The sequence below is a fragment of the Hibiscus syriacus genome, unplaced genomic scaffold, assembly GCF_006381635.1.
Source record: "Hibiscus syriacus cultivar Baekdansim isolate YM2019G1 unplaced genomic scaffold, ASM638163v2 tig00000991_pilon, whole genome shotgun sequence".
In the NCBI taxonomy this organism is placed as follows: Eukaryota; Viridiplantae; Streptophyta; class Magnoliopsida; order Malvales; family Malvaceae; genus Hibiscus; species Hibiscus syriacus.
The window spans coordinates 1,945,116-1,956,684 of NW_024061840.1; the positions used below are offsets into that span (position 1 = coordinate 1,945,116).

At 33.8% G+C, this 11,569-nt stretch overlaps 1 pseudogene; it reads right to left on the bottom strand.

The window, feature by feature from the left end:
- Positions 1-4,169: 4,169 nt before the first annotated feature.
- Positions 4,170-7,082, bottom strand: LOC120119534 (annotated as a pseudogene).
- Between the last annotated feature and the right edge of the window lie 4,487 nt (positions 7,083-11,569).

Below are 11,569 nucleotides of genomic sequence, written 5' to 3' on the forward strand. Positions count from 1 at the left end.
GAGGTTTGACAATAGCTTCATTATTTTATTGTTGTACGTTGATGACATGCTCGTTGTAGGCTCAACATGCAAGAGATTATACACTTGAAGCAAAAATTATCGAAGCAGTTTGCTATGAAGGATCTGGGCGCTGCAAAGCAGATTCTTGGGATGAGGCAAGAGAGACACAAAGTTGGGGACTTTGATGTTATCACAGGCTGAGTACAACAAGTACTCCCAGGTTCAACATGCTAGATGCTAAACCAGTAAGTACACCTTTAGGTGTTCATTTTAGACTCTCCAAAGAACAGTCACCAAAGACGGAGGAAGAACGTGCACACATGGTGAAGGTGCCGTATGCCTCAGCAATTGGAAGTCTAATGTATGCCATGGTTTATACCAGACCAGATATTGCTCAAGCAGTGGGGAGCTGTTAGGAGGTACATGAATAATCCAAGCAAGGTACACTGGGAAGCAGTCAAATGGATCCTCATATATCTGCAGGGTACTACAAACAAAGCACTTTGTTTCAAAGGTGGAGATACGATACTGACAGGCTATGTGGATGCTGACTTAGCCGGAAATATTGACATCAGAAGGAGCACAACAGGGTATGTCTATACTCTAGGAGGAATTGCAGTGAGTTGGGTTTCTCAACTAAGATAGTTGCTCTCTCCACAACTGAAGCAGAATATGTCGCTGTTACGGAAGCTAGCAAGGAGATGGTTTGGCTCCAAAGTTTCTTGGAAGAGTTGGGCAAGAAATAAGAAAACAATGTCTTGTAACAGTCAAAGTGTTATCCATCTAGCAAAGAATCCGTCTTTTCATTCCAGACGAAGCATACAATTAAGATATCATTTTATCCGATCTCTTCTGGAAGATGGGATTTTGAAACTTGAAAGATTAGTGGAGCTCAAAATCCGGCAGACATGTGACAAAAACGGTGACTACAGACAAACTGAAGTTGTGTTCAGCTTCAGTTGGCATGCTAGAATAACAAAACCAGAAATACTGCTGCATTGATCGAGGTGTGAAGACAGATTAAAATCAGTCTTCAAGTGGGAGATTGTTAAAAGTTAGTTCAAAGTTTGGCAACCAACTTTGAAAATGTTTTTCAAAGTTTGGTAGATGTTTCTTTGAAAAACGTTTTTCAAAGTTTGGTAAAGTTTGGTAGATGTTTGTTGAAAATAGGAATGGGAAAATTCACTTTAGTCATTGCACTTTAGTGTATTTTCAAAGATTAGTCCCTAAGTTTCAACTATAAATTCCCTAGCTCATTTAGCTTCAAAATCATCCCAAATCCCAAATCATTTCTTTCTCCCAATACTAGAGTTTCTTGTGAGTAGTGAGTGTTTTGTAAACACCTGTAAATTTTCTCTCTTAGTAAAAGGCCTACAGCAGTCCGGAGACGTAAGCACAATTGGTTGAACTCCGTTATCAATTTTCGAGTATTATTTTTCCGCTTTTATTTCACATTCTTACTAATCTGGTTATAAGGAAATTACTTGTTTACTCGTTTATTTTCCAACAACAAGGGGTTTCACTTATTTCCAAGAGTTCATTCAAAAGTCCCGTGAATACGATGGAACCAATTTCAATAAGCTTGAACTTGATAAGTGATAAAGGGATCAAATCCTTGTCGTCTAGTGTTGTGGTTTTTGTCCGACTGTAGGAAAAGAATGGATCACTCGTCATTTGACTAGAACTGGATCTAACAGCTCGAACTCCAAGGTTGGTTCTTTCAGTGATGAGCTGACAACTGGAGATCATGAAGTGAAGAACATAATCACTTCACATATTCTAACATGAATAAACTAAGCATGCTGCTTTCAAGTCATACTGAAAACAAAAGTTGAATAAATAAAAGTAGTTAGAGCTGAAATTTTTTTGAAAATACCAGTCGTGATGAAAGGTTAAACGATTTTAGCTCGATGCAAACCGAACATACAAATAAAATACATGACATAAACGAAATCGGTACTGCTATTGCCTAGAAACAACTAACTAGTTTAATGTTTTAAGATGGTCTCAACTTCCATTTTTAGACAACTGAAATGAAGTAATACAAACAATTAGAAAATAAGACATTCTTTCTTTGAGTAGTACTAGCCACATAATAATATAAGAGCATTTTTGCACATATGCCAACAAAGCTGAAGTTTCATGTCCCTAACATATATGAGAAGAGAGTTTAATTCTAATATTTGCAGAGGATCTAGAGCTCTTTACTATTGTGGATAAGACGAACAACAACCTCAGATCTTACACATATGTCAAATGGTGCTTTAATTGGCTTTAATGCCATTTGACGACCCACATTTTTCATTCTCTTTGTGGATATCTCCGGCCATAGAAATGTGATTCGATGGGCCAGTTTTGAGATCAAAAGGGAAGGCATTGGAAGGTCAGCGATTGATATTCCAGCAATGAAGCTTGAGTCTTGTATCGAAGGTGTAATGAAATAGGTTGTTCTTAATTTGTGGCTCTTATATATCGTAAACTACAAACTGTACTCTTTCTTCAACAAGGGTTTGAGGAATCCTTTTTTTAAGTATTTTTGTCAAAGGGGGTTTTCTCGCTCGAAACTTGAGGCTTCACAAAAAGAGAAAGAGAGGGTTTCATCGGTTCTCCAGCGTGGCGCTCTACTGTCCAGATAGCTTTTAATAATCCAGTTTAGTTTTCTGTAACAGACATTAACGATTGTAGATGTCAAGTGATCATTTTGTTATAAATTGGTAACATTAATGATCAATTTGTAACTTTTGAAAGTTTAGTAGGTAAAACGAAAAATTACTCAAAGTTTAGTGACCATTGATGTAGTTTAGCCGATTATATTTTATATAGAGCTATTTTTAATATTTCAGTGTATCTTTAACAAAGCCTTTAATCATGCCATTTTATTTTCCTTTATTTGATGTCTCTAAAGACCTCTTTCTTATATGTTGGAAAACAAATCGAAGCAATGGCTTTGTCTGAATTCGGACAAATTTGGGAAGTTATACCGTGCGACAGTCGTAATATACGGTTAAGGAAATGTATTATTGATTGTGTTATTATTATTTTAAAAAAAAGTAAGAAATTACCTAAAATATTATTATTTACCTAAAACATTAATGTTTTAATATTTACGGTAAGTACCATAATAACAAAATCGTAGAATAAATAACAAACCAGTAACTTTACCAGTTGTAACAAACCGTAAAAATAATAACAAAACCGTAGAAATAATAATGTTTCGGAATTTTTTACCGGTGTTGTTAAAAAAATAATAACAAAACCGGCGTCTTTCGTTAGCCGTATATTAAGCTGCCGCACGTGAGACTTTTCCGAAAATTTAGATACTCGATTGTTTCTATTTTTTGTGCGGTAAAATACATTTCGTGAGTTATTCAAGTTCGATTCGGTCAAAGTTTAATTAATAATAAAATCAAACAAACTCAATTTGAGCTCAAACTTGACTTAAATTCTTAACGAGTTGAAGTAACTACTTAATACTCGACTAGAAAAGCTTACAATTATTCGAAAAATAATATATTAAATTTTAGATTTTTAAATTAAATTATTATTATATTAACATTTATATGTTTTTTAACAATATAATAGAAGACTTTCATATAGTTACGGTTCAGGTTCAAATCGACCTTTAAGTTTGATTTCATGTTTAGCTTAAAAGTTTTAAGCTTGTGAGCTTTCGAGTTGAGCTTTAACTTTTATTTCATATTCAAGTCGAGTTTAAAAATATTAAAATCATAATTTTTGAGTTAAATCGAACTCAACAATACTCAAACGTGACTCGTTTACCATCCTAATTCTGTTAAACTCTTAGCAAAATTTTATTGGAATTTTACAGTTTTGGAGATCAAAAAAGATAACCGCATCTGGCTCTATGGGTCAATTTATACCTTTTTTAACGTAATTTATTTAAAAACAGCTGGACTAAAATTTTCAATTTAAAACATCATTTAACCTCTCTTTTTTTTCTCATTTTGTTAGTCATTAGTCTATAGCTTGAAATTTAGAATCAAATAAAATTTAGCCGACAATTTAGAATGTATAGAAAAGTATACACACACAACGAGAAGTTCAATTGTACACTGCCCACAAACACAGTACTTAAAAAGATACACATGTTTACATAAAAGCTTAATTGATGCAACTGGTATTCATAACGCCTATACAACTTTTGAAAAAATAACACATCGATAGGTTCCACGATGCCACAAGCTTGACACAACAAAATGCTTTCTACAGCAGCCATGGTTACTCCTTTCAACTTCGGTTTTTTCGCATTCCCTTTTACCGGGATGCAAGTGACCAAAAGTTCAACAGAAATGAAGGTACTGCAGCAAACCAGCAAATGAAGGCCATTGCAGTCGAAGTTTCAAACTCTGCACAATGGTTCTGTGCACAGCTATCAAGATCGTTGTCGATAAGAACGGTGATCCCGGCAGAAGCACAAGCTGCAGCAAATGTGAGAGTGGATGTGATCTGCAAGGTAAAAAGTACATACGATCAATACACTAAAAATTTCCAAAAACCGAGGAGCTATGTAGTGAACACATAATACGTGCAAAGACAATGGAGGTAAAACAAGGCAGTGGAAAAAAAAACTAAAACTGTTTGAGCTCTTAACTAATGCAAGTCTGGAAACCATGGTGAATGGTAACACTGATTGTCTTTCCAATCAAATGCAGTCCACAGAATTAGCTTGCACTGCGTATGCAGAAGCTTTGCAAAGTTTAGTCTTCCAACGCAATTAGTTCTACGTGTTTCCTTGGAATTGCTATACAAGTAGTTCAAGAAATCATGGAAAACCAGAGGTATCTTCAAACAAACTGGTAAAAGATAAGAACATTATTTCTGGTTCGAATAAAATCATATAGCAAAGTGCTATCAGAAGCTCAAATCCATTATCCTCTTAACTCCGAGTTATTTGTGACTACTCATTGTAGGCCAATACAAACACCAATGTCGATGGTACTCTACAACAAACCAATGGCAAGCCAATGATTTTGATTGGAAAATCATATTGAAGACTATTCATGCAATTCCAGCTCTTTAAATACCAAATTTGTCAACGAAAAAAGAAAATTGAATAATATTCGAATGAGTCATTATTAACTGCAATTTTCAAACAGGAGAACGAAGCTTTTGTGCAAAAAGTGTCACAAGGTAGACTGAGCAGTTCTGAATGTGTCAAAGCCAATGGTTGAAGGCTTGAAGCCATAGCAGACGTCACAAAGTTAACAGTAATACATGTTAGGATAAGTTTCTGAGAAATTCAGACATAAACTTAACGATTTTCATGATGTTCAACAGAAACAAATAGCATATCACGTGTTCCAATCATTTAGCTTCATTTGTAGCAGTGAAAGTAAACATCTTACCGCATCACCAATAGTAAACAAAGTAACACGGGAATTCTGCAAGGAACGTCTCACTGAAAGGGCATAAATGTCAATGATAGCAAGCGATAAGCTCCACAAAATCTGCAAGCCAGTGGCAGCAACAAGGTAGCTGATGTAGCAAATACAAAATTCCATGTTATGAAAATCATGATATCATATGCTGAATATAGACACAAAACTAGTTGCTTCACTTTGTTAATCATGAGTGAATTCCAAAGTCAGCAGAAAGATTGCATATAAAAGACGTTGAATTTGAGTAAAATCTATTTAGAAAAATCAAAATCTGAGAGTCGAATGTTACAACTCCTTCCAAAAAAAAATAGAGGTCTAAACAAAACTACATGCTCCTCAAAGAGCCACGAGGATGAAAACGTCTCTCTTGCATGCCCCATTCTATGATCGTCAAAATGCACAGATAATGGAGCACGTTGAGAGTTTGATGTAACATCATGCTACTGACCATTTCCATTTTCTAAGAAACAAAACTAGAGAGTTTGATGTAACATCATGCTATTGGCATTTTCCATTTTCTAAGCAACCAAACTCTATTTTCTTTACGTCTCTTTCAGAATTTGATATAAGACCTCACTTAGCATGTAAAACAAGTCAAGTCTAAAAGATGCATAATATCGGTTTCTTCGCTTTCTTATCCAAAAATTAATAATTAAAAACTAGAGCTCTCAAGTGTTCAACTTTGATGTGTTGTTCAAAATGGGTTTTAACATTTAATACCCTAAGACTAACCTTCATTTCATTAAATATACTAGGTCATTACACTTTTCATCAGATGTACATCGACAAACTAATATAGATGCAACCAAAGATAACCAAAATGATTAGATAGAATAATGGCAATGCATGTAGCAACCAATCAAGCAGCCTTCTTACATTCTAAAATCATATTCACATGTAAACAAACAAGGCTCTATCATTCGATTTATAGCATCATTCCCATATTTAGAGTTTGCAAATAAAAAAGATCATACGAAAAGAATCAAATATTGAACCTCAATTCCTCATCATGCTCAATATTGATCAAAATCCAAACCAACTTTTAAGCAGAACAGAAAAACCTAACCGAAGGAATTACCAAAAGGCAGTAACAGATGGAAAATCACTAGTGGTAGCCATAATACAAAGTCCCACAACTGCAAAGGCAAACTGACATATCCTCAACACAAGCCTCCTAGTGTACCAGGCATTCCCTGAAGATCCTTCATCCTCACTGTCGGTACCTCGTTGTTGCCTCCTTCGCCTCCAGCTCCTTCAGTGGGAGGTGGATCTTCTTCCACTGGGTGAACCGAGCCACGGCTCACATTCATCTCTTCCACTAAAACTCCTTCAATTCATACTCACAACTCCAGAAACTTAACAGATAACCAAAATTCACCTTTTCTATTCCTCCAACTTTCACTACAACCAAACAGAATTCAACCGGATTAATCCCCCCCCCCCGCAAAGTATATAAGCTAAACCATCGCTATTAAATAGTATCACAAAGTTCTCATCAATTGAAACATCAGCTCATCTAACATAACGACAAAAGAGTTGATCAAAAAGAATAATCAAATCAAATCTTATTAGCTAGCAATGGATCGAGGAAAAAGAAATAACAACAAGAGTTCACAGTTTCCCAAAACAAAGGAAAACGCGGTTACCTGAAAGTAGGAAATCTGAAGAATTAAGGAGAAGATGGGATTAAGAAATGATTATTTCGGTGGGTGAAGTCTTCAGGTTTAAGAAAATAACAGAGGAAAGGAAACTGGAAATAAAAGGGGAGTAAAAAGAAGCTCTTCAAATTTTTAGTAGTCTTTTCAGATTTTGATTGTGTTTGTTGCTTGTAGTTGGAGAACGGTAACTCTGAGCTTATGCTGGGAAGATACCGGCGACGGAATTTGGTGGCGGAGGGAGACCAGTTCGGAGACAAGGCTGTGTTTGCGAAACAGTTCAAGGGTAATTCATTCTTTCTAAACCTACCTTTCAAATGATTGCTTAGCTTTTATTTCGCCCAACATTTTTTCTTGAGTTAATTGAAGGGTAAACTATGAATTTAGATTTAGTCACCTAATTATTTTAATCTATTATTTTTTTTAAAATCATACTTATAATTTTATTTTTATTTTATTTTATTTTAATCATCTACTGTTAAAACTTAAACAAGATTGTTGATGTGATAATTCTTTTAACTTTTTTCAATGAGACATTATCTTGTGATAGCTAGTCGACATCGTTATTTTTTTAATGGGAGTAATTAAAATAAAATAAAAACATACTAGTATTAAGTATGATTTAAAAAAATTTTGAGTGACCAAAATAGAATTGTTAGAATAGTTGGGTGACTAAAATATATAATTTACCCTTAGTTAAATCACACATCTAAATTATTATTCTTATTTGAAATTGGTCCTAAAATTCTTAAATATTTCAATTTAATACTAAAATTATAATTATCATTTTAATTTATCCCTTAAACTTGTAAATATTAGACTTCATTATGTAATAATATAATATGACATAAATAATAATTAATATTAAGTTTAAATAAAATAATGATTTTAAATTTTGAAATATAATATAAAAAGAAATATAAAAGAAATAAGAGGAAGATAAAAATAAAATAACTTTTCAAAATTTTTTTTGAATCAGACCTTTTAGTTTTATTATGAATAATGAATTTGGAGGGATATAATGATAAGATACAATATTAATTAAAAAAACTCGGCACATGTAAAAATAATTAATGTTCATATGACGAGTTTGTCCAAATAATATTTTGTTCTTCTTTACTATTTTTTTTTCTTCCATCCAATTTTTTTTCAAAATTTTTATTCATTTGCTTTATTGTTCTTCCTTAAGTTATTTGGTCGAAAGCAATGCGATCAAGATAAAAATTTCTAAATATAATTTAAAACTCTTTTCGAGTTAACACCTCAAATCCTATTTAAATTTTTTAAAGACTATCACATTTGTCGTCAAAGTGACTTATATTTTTTAAATCAATATAGGTGATGATTTCTCAATTTAAAATAATTTACATAAAAAATTAGACCTCTTTATTTTAAAAATTAAATACACGAATAAAAAAATTATAAATTTGACTAAAATAAATTTCAATCTTTGCATGTCAACTTAAGTAATCATTTATTATACTCGGGTGATCCATTCAGACTCATCCGATGATGTTTTTACCTTATTAATCATGAAATCTATAACATGCACACAAAAACAAATGCTAAACGTATAAAGCTCGACGGTATACATCTAGTCTATTATGTTTCATAAGTTCTATAAACATAAACATGCAAGTCAGATGTAAGCATAAAGGTAAAACACATCATACCTTTAATTCACATGGCACAAGACATAACAATCAAACAAATCCACAAACTTTGTAAATAACGGAAGCATTTTGGACCATACAACATCAAGATTATCACTTAATAAGTATCCTGTACCCCTCAGACCGATGTAGGTAACCTGATCTGATCTAGGGTGTCACATTAGGGCCACCGGAGCGACCCACCGTAAAAATAGCGGAAAATTTAAACTTTTATTAAACATGTAAACCATAAAATAATTTATCATTATTCAGAAATAAATCAGATTTTCAGACTCGTATATAAAACAAAATACAATTACATGCTCCTAATCACATGTACCATACTGCAAGCAACGCCGAAAACTCCCTTGCTGATGTCGGTAGATGCACTGATTCTTTTAACCTACAATGGTGAGTAATAGAGTAAGCTTTAGGGAAGCTCAGTAATACAATGCTACCAGTTGATGCTACATGACATGCAGATAAATGAGAAGCCATATAATTTTCTTATTGAATCAGACGTATACCAGTTTGCGGGATAATTTGGGGTTCTATTAGTAGTTCATCGAGTAGAAGCCATGAATATCACAGTTCATAGGAAGCATTCATAGTATCACGTTTTCATGAGGTCGAATAGGATGTCTAGTGTTCAAATCAAAACCAGTGAAAAGATATAAATCTTTAAAACTATAGTTGAACCCCCAACCAAACTCCATTATGCAGTTCCCTAGGACTGCGTCCGTAGGGCTTACCCTAAACACATAGCAAATAGAGCCAACCAAAGGATATTCCTTGGGCCTATGGACCTACCAAGGGTATCCTTAGATTCGTAGGGTTAGCCTAAGCATACAACAAAGGAAACCAACCTAAGGATATGCCTTGGGGCCTATGGGCCTACCCAAGGGTATCCTTAGATCCGTAAGGTCTTACCAGCTGGATCAGAGTAGTGCCTTCATACTTCAGAATCCTATCCATATAAAAATCTAGTAGAAATCAGTTTAGCCGTAAATCGTAATACTGGATCGTGATCCAGTAATATGTCATAGCCGTTATAATGAAATAAATCATATAACCAATTTCCACCTGTACACCATAAGTAGTCAAATGATTAACCCAAGGGAGTACCTTGGGGCCTGAGAGCCTACCCAAGGGTCCCTTAGGTCCGTAAGAAATTTCCATCTTGATCAGAGCTGTACCTCCAGTCTACCCATATAATATCCCAGTAAATTCGAGTATAACCAGTGAACCATAAAACCATGGTTCATAAACCAGTAGTTTCATGGTTCCATAAATCAAAACTAATTCATATTTTCGATAAAAACCATAATCGTAAACCACTTACCATGTTGTCATGGTTCATAACCAGTAAATCAATACTTGCGTTAAAACTCATTTCAAAACATATAAAACCGTCATGGTCATGTAGTATATATGGAACACACTAGAGGATCCAAGTATTTTTTCAGAGGCAATTTAGTCATCAGTATGGATAACAAGAAACTTATGCAATTTGATCGGATTCCAGGAACGAGGTCCTATTGAAGATAATCGATTACTAACTGATCTAATCAGACATTTAAGGTTGATACTTTAGAATTCCACTAGATTCAGTGTCAGGAAGTGTTCAGTAACCTTTATACAGAATAATTCTAGATTCAGGTTTACTGAGAGTGATTCCATTACCCAAACAATCAGGGGTATTCAGGAATATACTTTGAATTCATAGGATTTCATCCCAATTGAACCAAATGGGGTATTCAGAATCTTTTCATTCTGCGTTACTTATGTGTTCAGACAGACCGAAGTGATTTGATGAAAATGAAATTAAGATTCAAGACATTTACAATTTATTTCGATCGATCGGATTATCAAACAACTCGAGTTACACAACTCCCAGACTAATGTATGTCAACAAGTCCATTCAATGCCCTTCCAAGGTATACACCCTTTAATACTAACAATTCTTGCCCATTGATCACCTTCAGAATCATCACTGAATAAATCTTAAAGAGACGAACATATATTCTAATGGACTTTATTTCATTTCCATGTTTCAACTAGATCAGGAAATGCTGACGTACTGAATTTATTCATAACCCATAGGAATGATATCATGTAAGTTCATCCGGTTTCCAGACTTATCCCAATCACTTACTTAATTATCATTCATTGAGGTTGCTTAGTTCATTTAGTAATCAAGTTTATCCCTGTTACTTTCGGGTTTTCCAGATTAATTCAGACGTTTCTGAATTTTGAATACATATTGTACTTCGTTCAGTTTAATTTAGTCATATAATATAGTCATTCTGATATTAATGGTTGTTTTGACTCACGAATATCCACTTCTTAGTATCGAATGAGCTCTAGAGTTGAGCTGAGCTAAGTACTTCCAGAATTATCATCAATCCAAACTTGAGAAGACGAACACACATTCAAGTGATATCTATGCATTCAGGTATTGACATAGCATTAGAGTTGATCTACTCACTTAAGTTGTGTTCCATAACTTTTAAGGGTAATACAACACCTATGTTTATTTGAATTCCTTAATTAACCCAAGACATTTACTTATTCTAGGTCCATTCATTTCAAAGCTTGAGGATATCCATTCATTCATGGGATTGGTGATATTCTTGAGTCATTTCCATTACAAAGGTATTTTGGTCATTTTACAGATCTAGGGTATTTCAATCATCATTCCTTCCGTCCTGTCTTATTATTTAATTCAAACTTATCATCTACTTCAGTCATTTCAAACAATTCTGACAAAAGAACACAATCGATAAATTATTCAGGTATTTACTCATAACTCAGAGATTTACGGATTATCAGGAAAATTCAGTATAAACGTGTGAACTTAATG